General features: G+C 44.9%; 1 protein-coding gene and 1 long non-coding RNA gene across 2 annotated transcripts in view; one reads left to right on the top strand and one right to left on the bottom strand.

Moving 5' to 3' along the window:
• Positions 1 to 27,478, bottom strand: part of BLOC1S3 (biogenesis of lysosomal organelles complex 1 subunit 3) — a 284,248-nt gene that overhangs the window by 88,720 nt on the left and 168,050 nt on the right. The window lies entirely within an intron of this gene.
• The window catches only part of LOC137485337 (uncharacterized), a 30,841-nt gene continuing 4,586 nt past the window's right edge, over positions 1,224 to 27,478 (top strand). Inside the window, exon 1 of the long non-coding RNA XR_011005286.1 lies at positions 1,224 to 1,456. This is a non-coding gene — a long non-coding RNA (uncharacterized lncRNA). The remainder of the gene's footprint in view (positions 1,457 to 27,478) is intronic.

The raw sequence follows: 27,478 nt of genomic DNA, 5'->3' as shown, positions 1-27,478 counted from the left end.
TTGTAATTCTGCTTTTACCTGTGTATTGTTTGTGGATGTCACCCACCTGCTCTTTCAGGGAGACTCCAGCCCTAACAGCTGTTAATGTTGCTGACTGCCATTAGACTAACATAACAATCCATCAGACTGAAAATGGAGATGAACTTGCAATGAAAAACATGACTAAGAAGTGGATAAGCTTGGTCTCTCATGAATTTTGTGTTAAAAAGTGGGAATTTGACCTTTGTAGAAAGCCCAGTGCTGTGTGCAGCCAGTATTTGAGTTTCTGTGCTTCTTCCTGGCTTGCTTTTCACCAGCAGCATAATTAGTTTGTTGAGCAGCTTAAACATCCCCTGTATAATCATTTGTCTCCAGTCCTTATATTTGCTCTATCATATTTAGCACTAACAGCACATTTTCCACCAAATCACTGCTGTTGGAACAACACATCCTTTCCTAATGTGAAGCTCCAGCCACTGGCTGTGAGCAGTAATTGACTGCACTGGGGCTTTGATGCTCATAAGTATTTAGTCCCTCACGCTGTGCTCTTTGAATCAATAACCTCCTTTGGTCTGTAACCTAATAGAATTGCTTAGTGGATAAAATTTTGCTTGTGTTTCATCCACTTAGCTTATTTCAGTCTTCTGATAGATTTGCTCCATCAGGAGAGCCAGTGAAAATGATCACATGCTTGTCATATGCCCGTGACAACAAACATCATCGTATTTTCCCCCGTGTACTCCAGGATGGAGAGAACTCTCAGCCTTTGAAAAGAATTGGGATGGATGTGCATAAAATACAAGCTGGGTGGAAATCAGCAGCTGATGCCAGGGGAGTAGAAGCAGGGCAGGGAAGGCTGGAAACGGGAAAGCTGCTGGGCAAACCTCTGCTGGCATTTTCTGAGTGCTGCCATCAGGACAGGACACCCTGTCACCTCTGGGCAGGAAACCTGGGGATCCTCAGCTCACAGGTATGTTGTAGCAGAGCCCTAAAGCTCCACGTGGGGTTGAAAGCATCCAGCTCGTGGAACAGAGGCAATGGCCACGTGTGAGATACTGTAGGGACAGGGGGAGGATACAGATGTGAGGATACAGGAAACTGAATTTGGAGGAAATGAGGAAAACAGCAGGGTTTAGGCCTTGGGTCCTTGATGTGGAGCTGCCAAAGGATTCCATTCTAAGCTGGGTGTTGCTTACCTCACTACACCTGTGGATATTTGGGCATGAAGAGGTTAAGCCATCTACGCTCCTTTGTTTTGCCCTGCCTCCCCCTCCAGAGGAAGATTTGTCTATAAAGTTATTTTTAGATGCCTTGTGAGCAAATTTTGTGGGAAGACAGGCAGCCAGTAGCCCCCGGCGAGCTGCTGAGCCCACCCCTCTCAGCTTACAGAAGGTAATTAGCAGATAATCATGCCAAAATCACAGACTCCACCGGGCTAATTTTATCCTGCGTGCTGACATCGGTAAGCTCGTTGAAAGTAAGTTGTGGGTTGTTGGTTAAATGTGTTTCCTAACTTGTTTATGAGCTGGTGTTCCTGCTTTCTGTGTAAATGCAAGATCAAATGCAGGTCTTGTCATGCAGCAGCCACTGGTGCTTTGGTTAGGTTGGATAGCACAGAATGTTTCCTAGCATTAAAATTGCATTTTATTGGGGCGTGCTTGCTGCTAATGGTGTTTCCAATAATGCTGTCGTGTTTTGCTGCAGGGTTGGTGTGGAAGGTGTTGGAGATTTGATTCAGCAACATATTCAGGCACGTGCTTTGAGGTATACTTATTCCACTAACCTGTAATTATATATCTATAAATGTATATATAAAAAACTGGAGGTGCCTGCTGAGATTGGGCTGTAATTTCCCATGATCTAAATGGAAATTAAGCATGTATTTTTAAACTACATTTATACTTAGGAGTTTTGCTAATTTAGGGCCTTAGTAACTCCTGCCATTTTTGTAGCAAAGAAAAATATTAAGTGTCAGATGGTTGGGCTGAACAGCTCTCATGACCTGCATATTTCTCTCTTTAAGTGATATGGTAAAATAAAGACACTCCTTAATAGAAAACACAGTCATCCTTCTGGGTACAATAAATCTAAGACAGGTAGATATAATAAAAACTCTCACTATTTCCTCCTGATAATAGAAAGATTAAGTTGGCCAGGGTTACAGGGTCAGAAATAGTAACAGGAATCTGTGGTACAGATGACCTGAAGAATGTGGGGAAAGAGCCTGCCCTCCTGCTGTCTGATTTCTTGTCCATGGGCTTGGAAAATCTCACTCTGAGAGAGGCACCAGCTTGCAGCAGGCAAAGGTGGGCTGGGCTGTCCCAGAGGCCAGCAGGACATTTGGGTCACAAAAGTGCCCTTTGTGGAGTTCCCTTCTGTGGACAGATGAAGGTTTGGGATCAACCCTGTGGTGGCCAGAGGAAAGGTGAGGGAACTTGTGAGATCCTTTCCATTTCCAGATATGTCTGTGGTTTTGCAGTGGATTTTTAATGAGTTATCATCTTCCCAAAATGCCTCTGAGCTCTTGCCCGAGTCTCTTCCCTGCAGGATTTTGGATCTGGCCTTATAGAAGCAAATGTCAGATGTAGGAATCACCCTCCCCCAGGTGAGCATTTAGTGTTTTGTAGGAGAGAATAGACCTTTGTAACCTGTTTTCATTTTCTGAACACATACCATGACAAAAAGTGTCTGTAGCTGAATTGAACACACCTGGAGTGTTTGCTGCAGTATTTATCCAAGTCCACACAGCTTGCATACAGTCTCACCTGAGAGTCCTGTTCTTTGTGATTGTATCTTGGGCTTTCAGGCTCAATAAGAAAAGCAATAGCTCAGGTTGAAGTAATAATTTGCTGCCAGGCTGGCAAATATGTATTTGTCTAGCATATAAACTTGGTTCCTTTTTTCATGATGGATGCTGCTTGCACAGAGGAAATATCCCTGGTGAGAGAGAGCCAAATTCACTGGGCTCTGGGTGTATTCAGGTGTTCTGTCTGCCTGTCACATGGCAGATTAATTCAGTGGCAGAATTTGCTACCTTTGCCTCAAGCAGGCAAGTACTGTTCTGCAGGAAGACAGTTCAACCCAACAGCTGCCTCTGAGCAGCGAGCTGGAGGAGCAAAGAAGAAACATCTCACATGCAGGAGCTGTGCTGGTGGTGCCTAGGCTGCACAGAGCTAAAGAATAAAGCAGGGATTTATTAAAAGGATCTCCTCCATGGATCCACCTTGGGCAGCACCAGAGCCCAACCAGGACCGCACCCAAGATGAGCCCAAATGGTCCCAAAATGCACGAGCGCTCCCGGGGGCTCTCACTGTGATCAGCTCTGCTCCATTGGCACATTGGATTAAATTGTGCAATTATTGCTTTTCAGCCACACCATGTGTCTGGCTCTCTCACATTCCCAGTGTGAGTGCCACAGGGGTCTGGGCTCCATGGCACACTCAGCTCCTAGGATGCAATGAAGCCTTCAATGCCATCCTTTGAAGCTGAGTTTAAAAACATTTCAGTGGAGAAAAGAGTGAATTCTGATAAAATCAAGATTCATTCAAGATGTTCTAATCAGATCTATGTATTTCCCAGCTTTCTCAAGAAAACCCAATTTCATTCACCATTTTTCCTTGGCTTCCAAGTCAGTCCTGAAGACAGACAGATAAGTTACTGCTGGTAGTTCAGATCCTGCCAAAAACCTCATGTGAATCAGCTACTGAGGTTTCTGTGTTTAAGCACTGACAGATGGAAATGGTATCTGATGCTTTAGCATTCTTTAATTGAGCTCTCAAAGGCATGACAAGGTCCAATGGCTGGAAACTGAAGCCAGAAAAATTCAAATTGGAAATAAGGTACAAGTTTTTAACAGTGAGAGTAATTAAACTCTGGAACAGTTTATCAGGATTTATTATGTGATGGATTCTCCATGGTTTGATCTCTTCAAATCAAGAACGCATGTCTTCCTCAGAAATACTCCACAGCTCAAACAGAAGTTAAGTGGCTCAATACAGCTTTTTAAAAATGTAATTGCATGACCTGGATGATGCAGGAGGTCAGGCTACCACATCTGAAGAGATAAGAGTCTGTGACTCTAAACCCAAACAAGTCCCTTGATTCCAAGCCCCGTATTTAAACTTAATGTGGATCTAAATTCCCTCCCTGCTTCATTCTGTCTACTTGGAAAAGCAAGAAGGACTTTCTAAGGCAATAGTTTGAGGAGTTTAATGCAGTCTTTTCATCTATGAGGATTTTGGCCAAGATGCTAAAGAGCTTGAACCTTCCCTTTGGGCTCTACAGAATGGCTCTTTCTCCTCCCAGGTGGTTTTCTGTGGTTAACTGGAGCTGGCCCTGAGCTCAGAAGTGCTGCTGAGCAGTTGCATCTTGGAGAGCCAGCTATTCCCTCCCCACTTCCCCCTGGTTCCAGGAACACCCTTCTCCTCTGCTTGTTGTTTTGGGCATTCTGCTCACCTCCAGAGTTAAATTTATCTCGGTGCCACACAGCCCTTACCTTCTCCAGAGTTAATTAGTGGTGCTGTGAAAGCTGAATCATGACGTGCATTGTAAAGAATGGCACACAGCTTAGGGAAAAAAGCCAGGCCAGCAGTGTTCCAGGCACCTCCTTTTTCCTGAGGCTCCCCACGCTCTTTCCCCAGTTCCACTTTTGTGTGGCACATTGTAACGACCAGCATCACAACCGTGGTGGCTGGATGGAGCTGCCAACAAAAACTGGCAAAACACAAGGTGGACGAGGTCTGTTAATTGGCTCCAAGTACCAGTTTCTCTAGAGGGGCTCTTCTTACCAGAGAGAAGCTGTTCAGCAGTGCAGGAGCAGGTCACACCTGCACAGCAAATGGGTTTCCTCAGTCTGAAGACATCTACAGAGCAGAGTAATAATACGGCAGAAATATCAGAGTTTGGTTTTTAAGGGACGTCTGAGAATGCAAAGGAATTGCCCTTTATTAAAAAGGCCAGACCAGAGTCTCTCTTGGTGCATATCGAATACAGAACACAGATTGTGCACAAGGATCCTTTGCTGGAGAGGGGAGGAGAAGACAGAGAGGGAATTTAACCCTTAAGGACCTTCCTCAACAACCTTGCTTTGCAAAGAAATCTTTGCCTGGAAGCATCTTCTCCCTCCTGAGTGAGGGTTTGCTGTGTGCATGGAGAGCAGCTGGTGCTTGTGGGAGACCTGTCCTGTTCCACTGTGTTAAAGCAGATCATCCTGTGTATCCTAGGCTGGAGGGAGAACACACAGAGAAGTCTTTTTTTTCTCTCTAGGCTCAATCATACAAACCTGAGCCACCTTAGTGGCTGTTTCGTTGTGTTTCATCTCAGTGAAGTGTTCAGAAGCACCTTGGATTTGGGGGAGCATCTGCCAGAAGACTGACAGAACATTTGGGTCTTCATGAGAATCACAGAATTGTTTAGGTTGGAAAAGACCTCTAAGGTCATCTAGTCCAACTGTCGTTCAATGGGTCCTGGTTTCTTTTGTTGGATGGTGCCACTGCAAGGCAAGAATTTAGGGGTTGGTCCAGCCAGTGTCTTCTGTGCCATGAGCAAGGCAGAAGGGCTGCAGAGCACCAGCTGTGGGACAACCTGCCCCAAACAGCTTTCCCCTGACCTCCCTAGCTGGGAGCTGGCTCAGACCCCACATGTGATGCTGGGAGACACTCAGTGAGTGCAGACATGGAGTTACACATTCTGGTTTGGATCTTTGGACATTGTGCACACCTCCAGGACTCTTTATGGATTCCTGGCATTCGTAACTGCATTTATTCTCAAGGAGCTTTGCTGCTTCTCTGCAACCCAGCACACTTTATATCAGGATCTCATAGTCATCACGTCCTGAGGTATTTTTGTAGGGGGAAACCTGGCAGATGTGGGGGGTCAGGGAGGCTTTGGAGCATTCACGTGCTGCCTGGAATCACTGTTTTGGGAATGGCTCTGCCTGCTGTACATGCTGTTGTTCTGAAGCCGTGGTTTTTCTCCACAGCCCTCGTTCTTGGTCCTTTGTTTTATTGGAGATGGGTTGGATGGACCAACAGCACAGCACAAGGATGATGTAATGGGTTGTGTGTTATTACCCAGAACTTGTGCAGCCACGGGTCTGAGGTTAGTTGGAAAGAGCTGAGGGCAGCAATGGTGTTTTTTAATTCTAGAAGATGCCTTGCAGTCTTTGACTGGGCAAAATCCTACCCCAGTGTCCTGCTGAAGGTGATACAGAGGGACCCAGTGTGTGCCACAGCCAGCACAAGAGGAATCCCCCTGGAAGAGCATCCTGATGGCTCCTGCCTTGTGGTCCTGCCCCTGCCAGGCTGTCACCTGCCCTGTGCCTCTGCATCCCAGCACAGTGGCCAGCTCAGGCAGCACATTGTCTTGCACCTTTGCTGCTTTTACTGATCTGGATCTGTGACCTGCACACAGAGGACAAAACTTTCATTTCCTCTTTTGTCCCCTGTATTTTTATTTTCCTTCAACCCATGCATCTCTTATCTGTTTTGTGAAATTTCTTACTGCTGACTTCTATTCATTGCCATTACTGTTTCTTGTTTTCTATGGAGAAGAATTTCCCATTTATTTTCTACTTCATGATTTGGCTTTTGCTTGTCCTCCAAGCCAGAGCAGCTTTTTGCCAGCTCAGTCTTCTTTCTTTTCCATGGGATTGTGGTTCCTCTGTGTAGGGAGGAAAATGGTCTTGAACAGTTCCAAATTATCAGTCACATATTCCTGTTCAAATTCTTTCTTTCAATTGTTTTGCTTTGTAATTATTTTCAGCTTTGTTAAGCTGGCATTGGAAATCATCAAGTAGATACATTACTCATTTGGACTTTATTCTATTTGCACATAACAAATGTAATCAAATCAGTCTCTTGTACCTAAGCTGCTGCTATATTTTTACATTCTGTCATCAGTTCCCCTTGATCTGCAAAAATGAGGTCTAATATAGAATTTCTTCTATGTTAGATGCAATTGTTTCTGTGTCTGGATATTTTCAAGTGTAATTTTAGGAATTCCGAGCACATTTTTAGTATTTGCAGCACAAGGCTCCAACATATGGCTCCCAAAATGAAATCCCCATAGAAATGCAGCTCTCTTTCTTGAGTGGAATAACTGTGTTTACAATAGCTCAGTGCTACATGAAAATGATAGTGTTGTTAGTAATCTTGAACAGAATTTTGAAGAGTTCAATAAATATTTCTGTTCCTTACAAGGGAAAAAGAGAGAGACTGTGATCATGTCCTTTAACAATAAAACACCTTTTATACTGAATGAGAATTGCATAGCAGCTCTTAATTAGAGATAATAAATACCAGCAGGTTACATCTCTGTGGAAGAATTTTAGCTGTGTGCCATTATTTTTTAAGGGATAAACAAGGTGGCTCACAGAACTACGGATTTTTCTGCCTGACATTAATCCTAGACAAAATAATGGAATTGCTGATAGGGCATGTAATTAGTAAAGAATTAAAGGGATTAATGCAAGTAGTGTCAATCAACATGGGCTTATAGAATATAGTTCTTGTCTAATTAGTTTTTTTTTCAGGGAAGATTACAAATTGTGTTGCTAAATGTAATAGTATTGATATGATAAACTTCTGGGAAGGCCTGAGGATCCTGATGTGATCTCATGGCTGACCCTGCAGGTTGGACTAGGTGACCTCCTGAGGCCCTTTCCAACCTGGAACACCCAGTGGTCCCTTGCAAGAATTGCCTTTGGCTACAGAAAACTTCTCACACAAGTCTGGGATGATAGAAAACCAATTAGGCACCACTGGAATAGATGAGAAACTGCTGCACTCTCCAGTTTTATATGGAAATTCATCAGTGAATGCTTCTAATGGAGTCCTGGGGGTTATCACAGATCTACCTCTGAGGTGAAAATCTGAAGATCACTGAAATAAAAGACAGATCTCCAGAGCAGAATGTTTCAGGTCCCATTAGTAACCTAAATGAGAACATTTTTTACATTTTTAAAAGCAACATGTTTTACTAGGACCCATGTAGAGCTGAGCCATGTCCAGGGAGTTATTGATGCTGAAAAAGACATCTGGAGGTGTGGGACCATCAGCAAGCACAGACCCCTGTGTGAGAGTGTGACAGAGAAGAAAAATGTCATTTTTGGGGGTATAAAACCAAGAATATTTGAGACAAGGAGGAAGGGACTCCTCATGCAGTTTCCAGTTGTGACTTTGGCAGTTCAAGGAAATTGTTGTCATCAACAGTTGGAGAGAATGGAGAAAAAGGATTTGTTAAATGACTGGAAAGCACATCCACCCTCTGGAGACTGGAGGAGACACTTTGCATCATCTGACAGAGAGGAAGATGACAGAGTTTTGATCACTCCGATGGACAGAAACATAAATACAGTGAAAAATCTGAGTTCAGTCCAGCAAATAAAGGCAATAAACCCCGGTGGAGAGAAACCAAAGGTAGAGGAACTCAGACTAGACATAAACCACACTCAGCTGTGAGGGCAATTAACCACTCACAACAGCACACGGAGAAATATGAAGCTCTCTGTTTCACTGGAAGTTTTTACATGGTTTTTCTTTTTCTAGTATTTCTGCTCTGGTTTTAGGAGGAATCAGTTCTGGGAAGTCTTGTGACCTGTGTTATGCAAGGGGTCAGAGGTCAGAATCCCAGTGGTTTTGTCATCGATTATTCCAAGGGCCTCTGACATGATGTGTGCTCCAGCTCAGCTGTGTCCAGCACAAGGGAGGGCTCACAAAACCAGGCTGATCTAGAAGAAATTCAGGAGTTTTATTTGTTCCTTACCAGCTTAGATGAGGATTTTAGGAAAAAAACCCAACGAACCCAGGTCTGAATTATCTGAAAACCTTGTTACTTACTAAAGCATTGTGGATACAGATTAATTCACTCAGCTTCTGATTGATTCCTCCCCCTCTTTGGATCCACACGGAAAAGACAGGCTCCACGCCCTCACCAGGAGGTACTGATGCTTTCCACTGACTGAGGAGATACCCAAGACTAAATGTAATGTTCAGAAGGTGAAGTGAGGAGAGATGAACTCCCCCTAAGATTTGTGTCCACACCCCACTGCTCCTCTAATGGACTTTATTCTCATGGGGCTGTTAATTCACGTTCTGATTCAGCTCTGAAAGTTTCCAAATATTTTTAAACTCCTGAATATTTTCAAGAATTCACCTAGACACTTGGAAACAGTAGGGAAAAAAAGAACAGCAGCATGTGAATGAATGTGATTAACGGGTCATGGTTATTCCCAGACCCTTCTTTTTAATATAATTACTTCATTACAACATAGCCATGTCACAGAACTTCTATAAACAAGTGCTGATGTCTGGCTGCTCGGACTCTTTAAAGTCCAGATCTTGGAGAGGAAAAGAAATTTGGAATGGAAAAAAATAGCAATTAGAGTTTAATGGTAAAATGGAGAATTAATGTGTAGTGAATAAAATTCCTTTCAGTGGAAAATGTTTTTTGTGTTAACTTTTGCAAGAAAACAGTTTTCCATAATTGTCAGGCTTGACAGTTAAAGTTAATGGTGTTAAAAAACAGAGTACTGAAAAATGTTCCCTTTGGTGTGAAAGATTTATTCAATGAGAGTTTGCTTGAAAAGTTATTTTGGTTAAGGGTGCTGGCTTTTGCCTAATGCTTGGAACAAAGATCCTGGCTGTGTTACCAGGATGGGGACAGCCCCAGATTTATGATTTCCCAATTAAGATGACATGACCTATTTTGTTGTATTGTTGACCCCTTTTTGAATAGAATCTTTAAATATATTTTTTTTTTCCTTCTGGAAAACCACATCAAGCAAATGCTGATCTCACTCTGCCTGGAGTAAAGCCTGGGACATGCTGGGATGCTCAGAGAGGGAATTTGTGAGTTAATCTGCACTGAAAGCAGTCTGAAAAGTGAGTTGAACAGTTTCTACCCATCCCATGCTACTTAGCAAGGTAGTTAGAGCCTGAAATTTCTCGTGTCATATTGTGTGGCCAAAAAAGGCTGTCCAGTAGCAGAGCTGCCTCTCCCTTGGCTGTGGTGGAGGTCAAAGTTTGTAAAGGAGTTGAGTGGCAGCAGAAGCACGGCTGGGTGCTCTGGGGATCTTTACTCAGCCATTTCTGGCTGCCTGGTAACACTCTGGGGAGGGAAGGGTTTTTCACAACTGCCCATCAATCCCATAGACGTGGAGCTGCTTGATCTGACAACCTGCCTGCTCCTTACTCACCCCAGTACTCCTAGAAAAATTATGCTTCTGATCCACAGTGGGTGGAAGTTGAGGGCAGTTTCCCTTTTAACATCAGAGAGTTTTGTCTCTTGAAGCATCCTCTGGATCTTCATCCACTTGTGACACTGATCAATCAGGTCCATCACTGCACTGTGGTTCCCCTGAATAAGGCAGTGGGGAAATGCATGCAGGTTTTGTTCTGACGCTGGCCCACGTTCTCCCAAAGCAAAGGCTCATGAATGGGCTTTTGGAATCTGTCTGCCCATTGTCCCCCTTTTCAGCCCCCTAATTTAGTGCTACTTTTTATTTATTTGGACCTCTCAAAAAATCTGAATTCTATCTATTAAGGAACCTTGTAAATATGGAGTCAGCATAGGTTGGCAGAAGTCCACTGGCCCCCAAGAAAAGCTGGTTGGCACAATTTGGGAATCTATTCTGGTGTTTAGAATAAATTCATCAAGACAGCCCAGAGAGGCAGAGATTAAAATTAATAGTGTTAAAGCTCTGGTTTAGAGCCCACCTTTGTCAAAATGATATTTTCCTAAGTTCATATTGAGCAGACTGCATTGCATGGCTTTTTCACGAGAAAGCCATAAACATTTTGAGGCTCCCTGGGCACATGGATGTCCAGGTTCTGTGTGTTTTTGAGCTGGTTCTGTGAGTTTTGGGCTCTTTCCAGCCCTCCCATTTGCTTTATCCTGTTTGGATCCTGGAGAGTTTGGTTGCAAGGAGAAAACAGATCATGGAGCCCTCACTGTAAGCATCTGAGAATGCAATGTGAGCTTGGCTTAAAGGTTTCCCTGTGATGTTTTTAATCCTTCAGTAAGTTAAACTCTGAATGATACCCCCGTGACCCCAGGGATGTGGGGGGCTGAGGGACAGCAGAATCTGTAAGTTTTTGGTTGTGTGTGGTTTCATCTCCTGTAGTGAGAGGTTTGCCAGGCAGAGCTGGAGCCTCTCACCCTCCTCCAGCCACACCACGTGCAATGACCTCGCTGGGATGGATTCTGGGATCAGCACCAGTGCAGCAGCAGATTAGACCCAGGGAAGAACCTTGATTATGTCCACCTCCACATCTGTCCAAGAAGGGCCTTGTTAATGTTACAGCCGAGTCACATTCCCCTGGCTTGCTAGGTGGATGTGTTTATCCTGGAGGAAATTCCACATTCCTCACCTCGTGAGTGCTGAGAACCCAAATTTACCAGTGCAAGGGGCTGGGCAGAGCAAGGAGGTGGCAAGATCCACAGGGATAAGGTCATTAGACTACTTTGACATACATTTCTTGAGGAGTGTTGGAAGATTTTCAGATTGACAAGGGTTTGAGCAAAAACGTTCGCCATGTGGTTCCCAGAATGCCTCCTAAATCCAGCTTTAGGTCCTGTCATAAGAGAAGACTGATTTCTACTGGCACAGAAGAACTGCATCTCTGAATTGTGAGTGCTGCTGGTGCAGAGAGCCTGAATGCCCAGAGATGGAGTCAGAGCCCAGACTTGTGATCCTACAACTGAAACCCAGGCACCAGATGACTTTTTTCTGCAAGCTACGTTGCTCATGGATGCTTTCACGAGGTGTGAAAGCTGAAGACTGATTTCAAGTTACCCTCCTGCTTACCCTCTGTGCCAGTAGCCCTTAGGACAAGTAAATGACCCCAAAATGAACTGATCTCCTTGCTGATAGAGAGTTTTCCCTTTAGCTCAATTTCTGAGTGTGGATTTGGGCTGGTCATTGTTGTGCCTGACTGGGTTCAGAGCCATCTGCCTGGGGTTGGGATTCCACGTGCTGCCTCTTCAGCCTAACCTCAGATGGTTGTTCTGGCAGGAGAAGGCCAGGTTCTCACTTACATGTTGGCAATAAATGGATTTTTAAATGGGAGGAAATGATATTGTTATCTATTTGGAAGCAACTCTGTGTGGAAAGGAAAACCTTGCCCAATGTGTTTATTATTATTATTATTATTATTATCATTACCCAACATCTTCTCTTGAAAGTAGAGGTGGCCTTCAAAAGACTCCAAACTGCAAGGAATTTAGCTTTTTTCCCACCCCCAGAAATATGTTTACTTTTAATGACATTTTCATCTATAAAAGCTAAAAATAACATGCCTTATTAAATTCAAAGCACTCTGGGACACAGTTTGCTCTCTTTTGGCTGAGAAGGTAAAATTTTCCTCCGGGAGGATCATGTTTTCTGTTGGGTCTGGTGTTTTGTCTGCCTGCCAGCTGCAACTTTGTGTGGCTGTGGAAAACAGAGGGGACCCATGGAGCATCACAAACCTGGGGCTCTGAGGAGCTGATGTCTCCTTCCTGCATGGACAGAAGTTGCTGCTCTTTCCTTCTCTTGTCAGGAGGAGGGGGAATGATGCCAACACAGCTCATACAAGTGCTCAAGCCAATCACACTGCTCTGTACCTGGACTTTCCACACCTTTGGTGTCATCAGATGTTTCTAGTTGCAGTCTAGCATTGTATAGCAAAAATCACTGGGAAACAGCTGAGTTACTGTTTTGGTGTGGGAAGGGAGGGAATGGCTGAAACGACAATAATTTCAAATATTTGTAGTACATCAATGTAGAGTGCTTCATTTTAAATCCTCACCTTGGTTCCTACTCAAAGCTTTGTCACATACACCTGGGCTCAGGTTGAACCAGATCAGATTTTCTCTCACTTACTGAGATGCATTTGAGTTTCCAGTTTCTCATCTCTTACTGATTGTTTTAAGTCAGTCCCAGATGCAGTTCAGGGCAGGTTACCTGTCTTCTGGAGAGCTGTAAATGGATCTGGAATATTATCCACAAGGGAAATCTCAGCCCTTCGCTTTTTATTGCAACAACTGGATGTGGGTTTAGAATATTAAGGTGTGAATTAAATAAGTTAAAGTCAAAAAGGAATCATTGTGGGGTGATTTTTGCTATTGATGAACTTTGCGGTATTTTCTTCTTTCCCCATTTGAGTTCCAGCCCTGATGAGGAGAGTCTTTCTTAGTGCTCCTCCACAGCACAGATTTTTTTTTACATGCTGGTCTGTTTTAGGCTGCACGTGGTGATTAGACAGAGAAAAATATAAAAATCAGCAGCAGGAGTAATTTGTGAGGGGTGCCCACCACATAACACTGGGCTGGTCATGGTGTTGCAGGACGTCTTTGCCTCCATAATTAAGCACTTGTTCCCCAGGAGACCTTGTGCCCCCTTCATGAGTTTCTGAAAGATTGTGCAGGGGGTTGAAATGTTTTTGCAGCTGATCCACATGAAATACCATCAGGTTAAAGGAAAAGAAAAGCCACGTTTGCTGGATTATGGCTTCCAAATCCTTCAACTTCTGGAGAGGGCAGGAAGGGGTTTGGGGAGGGAATCACGACCGGAGCAATTAATCTCCCTGTAGCTTGGACAGCCCTCATCACAGGCTGACAGTGATTTATGAACAAGGCTTTCATATTTTTCTACTCTGTCTTGTGCAGGAGCAAAGGTAGGTCTGCCCCGGTGTAAGCTGGCATCGTTCCATGGGAGCTGATGGTCTTTGCCAGCCTTTTGGGGACAGTTTGTGGCCTCCCGTCATCTTTGGGAGATGGGTACTGGTGCTGGTCCTCTGTCCTGCCTGTGATGGGGATGTTTAATGTGAGGTGTGCAGCGAGATCTGGAGCTGTTCTCACCCCTGACTGCCCACGAACAAGTGACTGTGCTGAAATGGGTGAGGCTCCTCTGTGGGGTCAGCTGGGGGTTAAAACAGGTCAAGCCATGGCCGTTCCTGCCCCTGTTCCCTGGGAGCAGAGCCTGACCCCCACCTGGCTCCATCCTCCCATCAGGGAGTTGTGGGGAGTGAGAAGGTTCCCCCTGAACCTCCTTTTCTCCAGGCTGAGCCCCCCCAGCTCCTTCAGCTGCTCCTCTCTGCCTGCCACTGAATGATTTCTTTTGCCAGGTTGATTGAGCTGAGGAAGGAACCCCCCCACTGCTCCCTCCCACCTGCACAGGCACTTTTGCCACAGTTCAACTCTGTCCATCAAAATATTTGCTGTACATCTGACGTGTAATTCATGTTATCCTCAGCCAACATGCTGCTGGTGAGCCAGCCACGAGGTTGTAGAAGCTTGGAGGTGGTGTTGGGGCTGACCAGTGGCCTCCTTGATGGCCTTACAGATTTTTTCTATCCTGAGTGATGGTTCCATAGGTGGGAGCTGCCAAGACTCCCAGAAACCACATGTGGACATTGGGCATCTGAATTCCTGGTGCCAGGAAAGGGCTTGGTTAGGTAGTTCAGGCCTCCTTTACACGTAATTTGCAATCATGCAATAATCGGAGAGGCTTTTATTTTTTTTTAAGTGAAAAGACTCAAGTCTCCTTTTGCACCTCATTCAGAGAGAATTTTGCTCATTTGTTCACTTTGAACAGGAGCATGTTTGTTATGCTGAGGTTAAAGACTGAGAGAATAGAGAGAGACTGAGGAATAGTGCTGGGAATCATTCTTCGTCCACCTGCAACCTCAGCTGCTCTAGAGCTTTCACCAGCTCAGACCATCACAGCTGCTGGTGGGACAGTCTTTGGTCTGATTTCACCTTTCTCAGCCATTCTGAAGTTCCAGAATTGCTGAAGCTTTCTGCTGAAATGCAAACAGCATCTTTGCCTCTGATCTCATTCCTTTCCTGAAGCTGCCCTTGCCTCTTTCTTTCACCCAAATCCAGACAGAGGCTTCCACGAGGCCTTCAGCAGATATAACATTAACATTTCCCCAGATTATTTTCATTTCCTTCTGCCTCTGCCCTTCTCCAGTCCAGCTGGGAGATGAGGTTTCCAAACACCTTGAAGAAAAGCTGTTCTTGTGGTTTTGTTACAAGCTTCAGGGGAAGTCGGCGGAATATCTCCCGAGATTTTCAGTCTTGTTTTCTAGGTCTTGCAGCTTTAGACAACTTATCAAAATGTGGATGCTGAACTGAATTAGTGAACTACTTGAAGATTTCCTGTCACTGATAATATATTTGGGTGTCAAACTTGGAGCTAATGGGGGAGTTTGTGGGTTAAAACCATTTTTGTGCAGGGCAATGTCCCTTTGAAGCCAAAGAACAGATATCGTTCAGAGGAGAAAAGTCAGTCCTGGACACACTCAAATGTCCTTACCACAGCTAAGCCTGTTCTAACTTCCCTGCCAAAACTTTTTTTCATTAAAAAAATATAAAATAAAAGAAGTATTTTAATTAAATACAAATTTCTGTGGAATATATCTGCTGCTTTCAAAAAGCATCCATGCTTTAGCAGTAACTCAAAGCCAGAACATCATGGCTCAACAGAACTATTTACATTTGAAAGCTTTTCAGTTGAAAATGTGTATGTTTTGGAATTGAAAATCTGTTTTATGGTTTTCATTTTTATGGGAACACTGGAAAAATTTCTGCTTCAGGGAAGGACTATTCTGACTCTAGTAAGATTTTTATTCTCAGAACTAAGCACTGTTTTCTCAAAGAGACATTTTTACATGTCGTTTCTCATATATTTTTCTTCCCTCTTGCCTCTCAGACCATTTCCCTTGACTTGTTTAACCCTACTTGAAAACCAGTATGAGAAATGGGGTTTTGTGTTACTGGCTCTGTTGCCTGGCTCACTGTTTTGGGCAGTTTAACAAACATCCTGGAGAGCTCTCTGGCCTGACAGCAGCCACAAAAATGCAGGTTTCACAGTGGAAGCAAGCTGAAAGGTTATTTTCAGGGCTGAGATATATAGCAGCACTTTATCCACCTGAGCCTAGCCTCTGCTGAATGATCCAGTGCTTTGGGCAGGGCAAGCCCTGATGATTTTAATATAAATGGGTGTGACAAGATGAGAGGCCAAATGCTGAGTGGATTTAATCATCTGACAAGTGCAATGATTAATCTTAAATATTCTGTAGTCAGTCCCAGAGTGGAATTTCTGCTTAGAAATGAGGCCATCAGCCATGGCCATTGATTTGCTGGCAGCGTGGCCACGATGTGCACAGCAAACTGAGGAAGTTGTGCATGTGTGGAAAGCTGTTAGCAGTGACACACGATGAAATGTTAAATAACTGCACAACTCAGCAGGCAGGGGAAGGTGCTCCCAGCCTGGAGTGGGGCTCTCCCTTCCCTGGAGATCCACCCTGGGCTGGGGACACGTGGGATTTCCACAAATTTAGGTGTGATTTTGCTTTGCCAAGTGCTGCTGCCTTTGCTTTCTTCAGGCTGGGGTTCTTTCCCTTAGCTCCTTTTCCTTTAGGGTGTTGCTTACAGGGTCTTTTTTTTTTTTTTTTTGGCAGAGGTTCACACTGGCTCCCTGTGCATGGGAAGAGTGAAGGGGAGATGGCAGGACCAGGCTGTGTGCCTGGTGGGGCACATTTTCATTCTGGAGCTGGCCTCTTGTGTTTCTGACATGTGAGTTCGGTTTCCAGCCCAGATCCAGCTCAGAGCAGGCAGTGAAACTACATTTCCAGGGATTTCAGTAGCCCCACACAATCTCCTCTCCCAGTCTGACCTGGGCTAAGATGGAACGTGTCCAAAGCAGGGCAACAAAGCTGGGGAAGGGGCTGAAGCACAAATCTGATGAGGAGCAGCTGGGGGGACTCAGCCTGGAGCAAAGGAGGCTCAGGGGGAACCTTCTGGCTCTGCACAACTTCCTGGTGGTGGAGCCAGCTGGGGGTGAGACTGCTCCCAGGAAACAAGAGACAGGACAAGAAGAAAAAGCCTCAAGTTGCACCAAGCAGGGTTTAGATTTTAGCTTTCTTCACAGGAAGGGTGGTCAAGCAGTGGGGCTGGGCAGAGAGTCCTTGCAGAGCCTTCCTTTGAGTGCTCACAAACACGCATCCAGCAATGCTGGGTCTCAGTGTTCAGCAGACAACGTGGAGAAAGCTTGACAAATGAGATTTGTTGGAGCAGACACTGCAGAAAGTCAGGGCCATGAAAAATGTAAGCCTAACACCGATTATTCATGGTGTGCTGGGATTTCCTGACGGGGTGTTTCAGGAGCCCTGTGTGACCTGGCTTGGGTAAGGATCCTCCTGAAGCAATGCTGATGAGCTCCTCTGAAACCTGAGGAGAGAAGAACCTGCAGTCACTGATGCTGCCTCTGAAGTTGGGCTTGCAAACACTTGATTTGGGATGGCATTCCAGTGTGGAGCAGGTGAAAGAAAGGCTGCAAGTGCCCTCAGGGCTATCAGTGGGGCAGCAGGGTGAAAATGGGTTTATTTAAAATATAAAAATGTATTGTACAAATCCTCCATGCTCCCAGATCAGTGGTATCCATATTGACTGTAGAAACCTGGCTGCAGCCATTCTGCATCAATTTGACCAAATGATGCCTCTTGTTCATGACTGGACTTGAACCTCACCACTTTTAAGGAAAAAAAAAAATGGTGTGATGCCCTGGATTCTTTCTGCTTGACAGTATCAGGCAGCCTTTCCACCATCTCTTTGAGAAGCAGCACTTGCTGCTTCCACATGACAGGAGAAAAATGTTTTAAAGAGCAGTATTAATAATAATAGCAACATTAAAGTGTGGGGAAGGATTACAAAGGTAATTCTGAGATCTTTCTCAGTAATGCAGGCTATTAACAAAAGATAATCACCTTTAAGTTAGTCACCTTTAGCCCTGGAGTAAAATGGAGGCACAATTATTCAATGCAGTACAGAAGTAATTTAGAAAGAGATGGATGAACAGTCAGCTCACTCAGTTCTCACTTGGGAAACCAGCCAGGGCCACGTTCAAAAGGGAGGAAAGCTCAGTGAAAAGAATGGCAGCAGTAAGTGAGTCATTCCTGGTGTCCTCCTCTCCATTCTTCCATTGAATCTGAAGTTATTCACTCTTCGGAGCGTGACAAGTGAAAGGGGGAAAAATAGGAGAATTATGTTGAAAAGCAGTTTTCATGCTCCTTTTAGGAGGAGTGTTGGGAGGCTTTTTTACTCTGGACTGCCATGAAGGATCTACGTCCACTCTCTGTCAGAGTGCAGGGTTTTTGTCATCAGAAACCTCTGGCCATGTTCACCCTTTCTGTCCTGCTGGGTCCATGGCAGCCTGAAGAGCAAGATGGGACGAGTTTTGTATGGAAAAGGCACTGTGTCTACTGGGGTTTTCTGGATGCCCTTGTGTGGCAGGCACATCCTTCTCTCTCTCAGGATTTTTTCATAGAGGAGCACAGAGAAAAGAAAGAGAAAACAATTTCTATTTCTGCTCCTTGTTTTTCCCGTGTGGAATGTGTTTGGAGAATTGTTTACCTGGGGTGATTGCTTGGTTGGATTCTGGTGAGCATTGTTTGAGCTGATGGCCAATCCAACCCACCTGTGGCTGGGCTCTCAGAGAGGGTCACAAGTTGTGAGTGAGTTAGAGATAGAAGTGAGAAATTAGGTTTGTAGTTTTAGTATCTCCTTTAAATAGTATATTAATGTATTACAGCATAGTTCTAATAAAGAAATCATTCAGCCTCCTGAACTGGAGTCAGACATCAGCATTTCTTCCCACAAGGTTCACCTGCATTTACAATACCCTTGCCCTCCAAAACTGCTGAGGAGGGTGCTGCTGTCTGTGCTGGCCCACGTGAGTTCCTGGAGATGTGTTTTGCTGCCTCCTTGCTGAACCACCATGTTTTAGTGGTCTGGTGTGATGGGTGGCACTGAGGTTTTATTGGGTATTGTGTGGGAGATGCTTTTTCCTGGAAAATGTACAAAGAGAAAGAGGGCTCAGGAGCCAAGGGAATTGTCATCAGCAGGGCCAAAAAGACGTGGCCACCTTGCTGTGCTGGAAACAAGAGTCTCTTTCTTCACAACTGCTCTGGGACCCCTTGCCTTGTGTCCATAGCCTGCCTTCTTCCCAGAAAATGGCCTGAGGCTGCTGGAGTGCATGGGCTTTCTAGTTTTTGTCAGGTTGCTTCTGAGTGCTCCCTTGCTGGTTTTGTTGTTTAAAAGGGTTTTTGCAGTCTTATGCTAGGCAGAAGGAATGTGTGGACTCTGGAAGCAGTTATGAGGTTTCAGAAATTACTTTGAAAGGTCTTTCAAGCTGCAAAGCAGAGCAGTTGGGGCCCTTGGAAATGCCCAAGGCAGGGCTGTAGCCACATGCAAGTCCCCTGGACAAGCTGGCTCTGTATCACCATCTGAACTTGCATTCAAGCAAACAAAATTCCCACTTTTAACATTCCCACTGATTTTTGTTCCCACAGAAAGAAGCACTGGAGCTGGGCATCCAAAGCCATCTGTTGTCACTGTGTTGCCTCCATGAGCAGCAGCAGCAGGATGACAGGAGGGCAGGAGAGGAGCAGAGACTGGCAAGCCTTGTGGCACGTGGCTCAGGATGACCCTTACCCTGCAGCAGCTGAGGAAGGTTAGCAGGTATGAGAAGCTGCAAACAGAATCAGCTCCTTGGGAACAAACTGAGAGCTGCTGGGAGAGGCTCTGAGTGGCCACTAATCCACCAGGCAAAGGGAGAAGTCCAGTTCAGCCCAGTCTGGAGTGGGATAAATTCAGTGTTTCTGTTTTATGTCCTGCCTGTGTAAGCCAGGGGCCGTGTGTGCTCATTCCTGAGTGTTCCCCAGTGCCTCTGTCTGGACTGCTGCCTACTTTGGCTTTATGAGCATCAAGCTAGGAGCTCAGTCCATGATTATTCTCAGAGATATCTCTGCAGTGTTAGCTCTGATTATTTCTTTTCCATTGCTTAGCCTTGCAGTGCAGGCTCCTTACCAGAGGCTCCTGAGCTGGGGGCATGCCTGGTCTAGACACCCCAAAATCCTCTTTTTAGTGTTGCTACTGGGTGTAAACATCCATGTCCTGGAATAGGGGTTTGTATGAGAGCAGTGCTGCTGAGGGAGTCCTTCAGAGGAGCTTGAGGGGCATGGGACGGTAATGTCCACCAAGGTTTTTTTTGTGCTGTGGTTACTCAACATGGCCAGGTGACTGCCAGGATCAGTGTGGAGCTAGAAGAGAACTTATGAGAATAAATCACACAGGACTCCATTTTCTTCATGGTGGAAAAAGCCCATTCTTTATTCACACAGCTCCTTTTTATACAGGTTTACAGATCTTGTGGGTGACTCCAATTGGTCAGGAGCTGTCTTGCCAATTACTTTATTGGTCAGCAACAAGTTGTTATTCTGTATTTATTGGTCACTCAAACTCTTGGTGTGTACATGTAGGAAAAGTTGTTTGTGAGGGATAGTTTTCATTTTTCTATCTAACAGTATAAAACTAGTTTATACAGGTGCAAGTTGTTTTTTACCCAGGAATAGATTGTTATGCTAATGAACTGCTCACACCAGGATTGCTTTCACATGGAAACCTGCAAAGGGCCATCTTCACTTAGAAGAAATGATAGTCCAGCCAGAGCAGGCCTGATTTTATAAGGCTTTTTAAAATAATTTTTCTACCTTACTGCAACAAGAACTCACCTTGCACTGGCAAGTGGAGGCTGAGAGGAAGCAGGGAATTGGTATCTGCTTTTGCAACTGGAGATGTTTGATGACAAACCTCTCAGTTTGGGGTTTGTCTGTATGTTTAGGTGACACACAGCATTGTGGGAGGCTAGCAAGGGGAGGTGTGGGCTCTGTCCCTGCTGCTTGCACAGCTCAATGGATCAGAAGAGAGCTGCACTGTGGCTGGAAAGTCTCTGTAATTCTTTGAAATTCATCAGCCCCTTCACTGTCAGCGAGTCTGAATCCCAGACCTCCAGCCAGGGTGGTAAACATTTAGGACCCAACCCCGGGGACCATAACCACAGCAGAAACCTTTCCACTCCGTTGCAGGTTTAGGCATTTCAACCCAGGATTTCTCTCCAGGGTTTTTGGGCTGCAGTGCCTGCTCAGGACTCTTCACCCTGTAAAACCTTGCTCATTGTCCACCCCGTACTCCAGGCTCACGTCGAGACCCTGGTGGAGAATATCTCAAGAAGGCAGACAGATTAGCTGTGCAAAACCTGGCCAAAACTGATAGTGCAGTTATTGCCCTCTGCTGTTAACCCTTGGTGTGCTGTACAGGGGGCAAGCTCTGAGCTCATCACTGTGGCATTCACATGCCCTCTCAACAGAGAGAGCCTTGGCTTTCTCAGGATTTCTCCTGAGAGAAGCTGTTATTGTAAACACAGATGAACCCGGTGGGAAGAAATGCTGGTGTCTGACTCCAGCTCAGGAGGCTGAATGATTTCTTTATTATAACTATGCTATGATACATTAATATACTATTTAAAAGAGATACTAAAACTACAAACCTACTTGTTCTCACTGCCATATCTAACCCACTCACAACTCGTGACCCTCTCTGAGAGTGCAGCCACAGGTGGGTTGGATTGGCCATCAGCTCTAACAATCCTCACCAGAATCCAACCAAGCAATCACCCCAGGGAAACAATTCTCCAAACACATTCCACACTAGAAAAACAAGGAGCAGAAACAGAAATTGTTTTCTCTTTCTTTCCTCTGTGCTCCGCTATAAAAAATCCTGAAAGAGAAAAGAATGTGCCTGCCACACAAGCTATAAGAAAAGCAAAAAAAAAAGAGAATCAAACCAATTCTTATCTCATTCACTGTTAATACCCATGCAGAATGTGGTATAAAGATTGTTTACCCAAAGTGATTACTTAATTAGATTCTAATAATGGTTGTTTAGACTCATTGACCAATTAGATCCACGTGTGTGTGTCGAGACTCTCACAGAGTCACAAGTTTTTCTAGTTAGTAAGTTAGTAATAGATCTTGTTAGTGTACTATAATATAGTTTAATAAAGTAATTAATTAACCTTCTAAAATCATTAGAGTTCAAACATCATTCTTCCCGCGTGTCCAACATCACAACACCAATACATCACTCCCTGTGCTGTGGGTTTTTTTGGATGCCTTTGGCCTCCAAAACTGCTGAGGAGGGTGCTGCTGTCTGTGCCACGTGAGCTCCTGGAGATGTTTTGCTGCCTCCTTGCTGCTGCCTCCTTGTCTGGTGTAATAGGTGGCACTGAGGTTTTATTGGGCATTGTGTAGGAGACTTTTTCCTGTACAAGCTGGATCAAACCCCAGCAATTTTCCCTGTTGTGCGAAAATGAGGAGCACAGAGGTCTGGGCAGTGTCTTGTGGCTCTTAGAGCTGTTTGTGTACCACATTCCTGTTGAGAGCAGTGTGGTTTTGGAGAAAGAAGAAAGGGGAAGCAGCTGAAAATCAAATCCTTCATGTGCTTTGTTCACCTGAAACCCAAAGCAATTTGTGAGTTCACTTTCAATATCTTTCTATTAAAGCAGACCTTTTTTTTCCATAGAAATTGCTCTCAGGCTCTTGATCAGCTTGAATAAGCACAATGCCTTCCCTTGTCAGAGGGGCCCACTTCAGCTGTAAATCTAATGTTGAGAAATTAGATTTCTCTGCTGCTCCCAAGCTGTCATCAGACGAGTAAGACAGCAGTGACTCGTGGGGAGAGCTGAGTGTGGCATTGCTGGCATGTCTGCCTGGGCAGGCAGGCTCCTCAGGGTCCCCGAGCTCTCCAGAAAGGGAGTTTGCCCTTCAGATCCTTTGAGGTGAGCGAGCTGAGAGAGCTGTGGGCAGAACCTGGGCACAGGAGCTGTTTATCTCCCGCTGCGTTCAGCTGAGACAAAGAAGAGAACCCCCCCAGCCTGTGTTACCCAAGTTTCAGAGGTGAAAACAGTGTTTTCATCTTGCAGAAGCCACAGCAAAGCTGGGGTGGTGTCTCATCTGTGCATGGTGGTGACACATGGGTGGTGAAGTGTCCCTGCTGACCATTCAGGCTGGGGCCAGAGCTCTTTTTAAAACTAGTAAGGGACAACTCACAGCATCCACTGGTCACCAAAATACCATGAAACAGGTCCTCAACTCCAGAGGCTGCTTAGAAGAAAAAGTTCAAAAATACAGACTATATTAATAATATATAATATAAATACAAAAAATAGAATATTAATATAAATGCATAATATATAATATATATAAACACAGAAAATATAATATTAATATAAATGCACAATATAGAATATATAATATAAATACAGAAAATATATTAATATAAATACAGAAAATATGAATACAGAACTCTTTGTTCTGCTTTTGATGGCCCTTAGTGTTCATGTTTTCAGGATCTTCTCTGCAGACATAAAATTCAGAAGAACATGAAAAAAAAAAAAAAAAGCTGAGATTTTTCTTGGAATCACATGTTTCCAGACACAGAGGACCTGAGAGTAAAGCTCCAGATATAATCCTGAGATTTGGCAGTGCTCTTTGTATCATATTAAGTGATGGTCTACAGCACTCGTTAATTGCTGCAGGCTGAAAACCAATCCTGGCTCCTGACAGAGGTCTTCTGCTCATTCTCAGTACAGAAGTTTCTCCAGTTTTTCTGGGGGAGTGGGAAATATCACTTTCTAAAGGACATAGGTACAAAATTACAGAGTGGTATAACCTATGTACAGCTTGAACAGTGTTTTTAACTGTTTTATTCAAAACGAAATTTGAGTATAGGCAACTAAAATGATCTACTGATGTGTTGCTGAATAACCATACAGGTTATTTTGTCCTAATAAGCCTCAAAAAACTGTTGAACACCAGCAGGAGAGAAAGTAGGCTGCTGGTTAAAACAGGGCTGTCTGAGATCTGGACTTGATGGATATATACAGAATTAATCCACATTTCTCCTCCCAATCCTCTGGGAACCAACCTTTGTGCAGGTCCTAGGAGAGGCAGTGTTACCTGCCAGGTGCAGCACCACTCTGAAAATAATTCTATTTTTAATGTTCATTAATTTTGGACTCTTTTTGGACCCTAGAACAGACACTCCACTGAGTTTTCTGCTTTGACACAAAAGCTTCTGGGGCAGCAGCTCCTCTCCTAGGTCTGGCATGGGGGACCCTGCTGCAAGTCAGGGCAAGGTTTGGAATTGGGGTGGGCTCCCTCCTCTCCATTAGGATGGATTTATGGCAGCTGAACACGTCCTTGGCCACAGTGAGAGGATCTCCAGGTTCCACTGGAAACCTTGTCCCATGGCTCCCTGCAGATGGAGGACAGGCAGGACTGCCTGGATGAGAAAAGTGATCTGCTGCAGAGCTGTCAGACTCAATTCTTAGGATACAGGGGAGTGGAGCTCGTCCTGCTCCAGCCACACCCTGCCAAATCCCCATTATTTTTACAAGCACCCTCCATCTGCTCCTGGGCCTGACTCTGCCATTGCCAAGGCTCTGCTGTGGCTCTGTCACTGCTGAGCAGCTCTCCCTGTCTGGAGATGCTCCCTTTTGCTTTTTGGCAGGGGAGCAGCGATCTCCCTGGGCTGATACCCTGGGGAAGTCCACATCTCCTGTCCCGTGGAGCTTCTCACACTGGAAAACCAGCAGCAGTTCACTGTGCAGGGGGGAAATGGGGCAAAAAGGGGATTTATCGCACGTGGGGATGGCTGTTCTCCTGTCCCCTATTCTCCTGTCCCACTGTTCTCCTATTCCCTGTCCTCCTGTCCCCCATCCCCTGTTCTCCTGTCCCCCTGTTCTCTTGCCCCCTTTTCTCCTATCCCCTGTCCCTGTCCTCCTGTCCCCCTGTCCCTGTCCCTGCCCTGCTGATGCACCGAGGGCTGGTGGCTCCATGGGGCTTTGTCTCCATCACGTTCCAGCAAGCTGCCACACAAACACAAACATCAAAGGGCTGGCATGTGTGTGTTTTTCTGAAGCAGCTTTCTAGGTTTTACTGGGCTATAAAACACAGCGACGAGGATATAAAAACAAAGCTGTGATGGACTTAGCAGAGAGCCAAAGCGAGTGAGGGGAGAAATGATGAAAATGAGAAAAAGGGCTATGAGCGAGGAATGATGTATCAGCTCTGTGTCAGGAGGAACAGATTTTGGAATAACTGTGAAGAGCATAAAACTGGTTTAGTCATTAAGGGGGGGGGGGGGAATACAGAAAAAGAAAGAAAAAAAGAAAAACAAGAAAAAAAAGCTGAATAAAAATGAGTAAAGGAGGGAACTTCAAAGCATAAATTTCTTGACTGCATGACACTGATGTTTTGAACAGTTGTTTTGTGTGAGATAGCAGCAGTGATTTTAATGAACTTTAAAGAGCAGTATAAATAGGAGCAAACAAAGAAAGACGATCGCATTAGCTCAGACAGAGGCACTGAGCTAATTGACTGAACAGGATTTAAATGGCAGGTTATTATTTTTTTATTTATGTGCATAAACCTATTTTTCTATCTGGGCTTAAGAAAATGGAATAAAATAAAGCCGAGCATCTCAATTTGGATTTTCAAGGGAATCAAATGCTTGCTTGATTTCCGTGAAGAACGTGAGCTGACAAGGCAAAGGGCAGTGAAATGGTGTAGCAGAGAAAGCAGGAGCTCTTTGCTGGCCTGTGAGGGGGCTGGCTGGGTAGAAGAATTCATTTTAGTTTGATGCACAAGCTCTCTCTGATGTTTCAAATGGATTTCACAGTGCGGCTGCATGGGGACTCAGAGGATCAGAACCATCAGAAATGGGCTAAAAACAGGTCACCTTGTTCCTGCAGTGGGTCACCTCATTCTCATCCTGGGCTGGAGATTTTCTTAGGCTTTGGATTTTCATTTGTTTGTACTCGAGCTGCTTCTGGCTTTCCCATGAGCTGTGGGCTCCACGTCCCACTGCTGTGGGCAGAAGCAGCTGCTGGGGGAGGCGAAGCTGCTCCACGTATAACAGCCACTCGTGGACTTGGATAGTGTGGGCTATCATTGATGGCTGCCTTCCTGGGCTTATATACTCAATTAAAAGTCTTTTTATTGATAAACCAACTCTCACTAATGCTTTACTCATGGTTGAAGAACAATTAGAGTGTCTCCCCCCCAAATCTTTTAAGAGTGGGCAAAGAACTCAGTGCGGAAAACTTTGTGTGAAGCAAATTAGAAAGTCAGCTATTGTCTGGAAGTTGGAAAACGACCGGCCAGATCCACTTGTGGCTCTGACAGTTCTAGTCAAACCTGTCTCACCTGTTGTACATTTGGGGGACTCGGAATCACTGCTGTCGAGACAGAAAAAGGGAGCCAGGCCTGAATGTTTGCTGTGTCAGAAGTGTGCTGGGCTGTATAATAAGCGGGTTGTCTTGTTAGACAAATTTGTGGGCCTTCAAGAACTGCTAAGGAAATTAATTAAAAATTACAATCTCTAATTGGGTACATGACTGGAAAGCCAATGTCCTGTGTAGTTGAGGTGTAGAGCAGTACAAATTCAGATTGCAATTGCTGCTTTTTAATTCCCATCCTGACTTGCCCCACAAAGACTTCAAAGTTTTGACTCACTTCAAGCATTAATGAGCTCATCAGCTCCTCCCAAGCTCCATCATCCCTCTGCTGCTTGTGAAACAGGTTTCTTTTGCCCTGGGAAAGGAGTTCCCACCCCACAGCCCCTGCTCTCAGTGTCACTTTTTGAGCTGCCTTTTTGTGTGCCATTTCTCCCTGGAAGAGGCTGTGCAGTGATTTTTGTGCTGACCACCCACGATCCTTGAATATTTTGCCAAAGTCCAGCAGCTGAAGGGGGGAATCATGTCCCTGATTTGTTAACCACAGTTCTGGGTGTGGGTCAGAACAGTAGAGCCTGGAGAAAATCCAGCCTTTCTCCATCAGCTTTTCCAACTGTCACCCCCCATCATCATTTTCCTTCTTTGATTAAAGAGCAACGTGGATTCAGTAACCTCCCAAAAAATGCAGCCTTTGGTGGAAATGTCATTAATCTGGACCTGACTTCATACTTGTTTTAAATTAAAATTCTGGAGGAGCCCATGTGCTTTTCATATTCATTCTTCCTCACCACAAAACGGACTGGCCCAAGATGGACATTTCTGAGCTGCTCAGATGGCGAGGTATTAGAGTAATTACAATTATCAGCACTGAGATTAAGGGATTTGGGTTGAGAAAAGAGGGAATTGGGGAATGAAAAAGCAGAAGGAAGGCAGAAGAAAAAAGGAAAAATGCTTCAGTGCCTTCCCTTGCAACCTAAAACCAGCTGCTTTCCAGTCCATCAGCTCCTCTTGTCTGCTTGGTTTTTAGTGCCCATGGCCTCAGATACCATGAGAAGTCCTTGTGTGTGCAGAGTTGGAGGGAACAAGCCAGCTGAAAGCAGAAAGGAGCTCCCCAGTTCTGCCAGGTTCCAGCATCCAGCCCGACTCCAGTGCTTGCCCGAGGTCTGCCAATTTGGATCATTTGTCCTTGGTCCCCAGCTAGAGAAGGAATTGTTTTGTCTCCCTACTCTGTGCAGAGAGCTCACCATCCCCTAATATGAAGCCCAGACCCACACACTAAAGCAGCACAGAATCTGAAAAATAGAAAAGCCAAAACCTGAGGCATCAGAATAAAGTAGGGATTTATTAACAAGCCTTCAAAGGACACACCTTGGGCAAGAG

The sequence above is a fragment of the Anomalospiza imberbis genome, chromosome 19 (genome assembly GCF_031753505.1).
Source record: "Anomalospiza imberbis isolate Cuckoo-Finch-1a 21T00152 chromosome 19, ASM3175350v1, whole genome shotgun sequence".
NCBI lineage: Eukaryota > Metazoa > Chordata > Aves > Passeriformes > Viduidae > Anomalospiza > Anomalospiza imberbis.
Note: the sequence above shows the minus strand (reverse complement) of the source record. Positions and strands in the feature narration are given on the sequence as shown.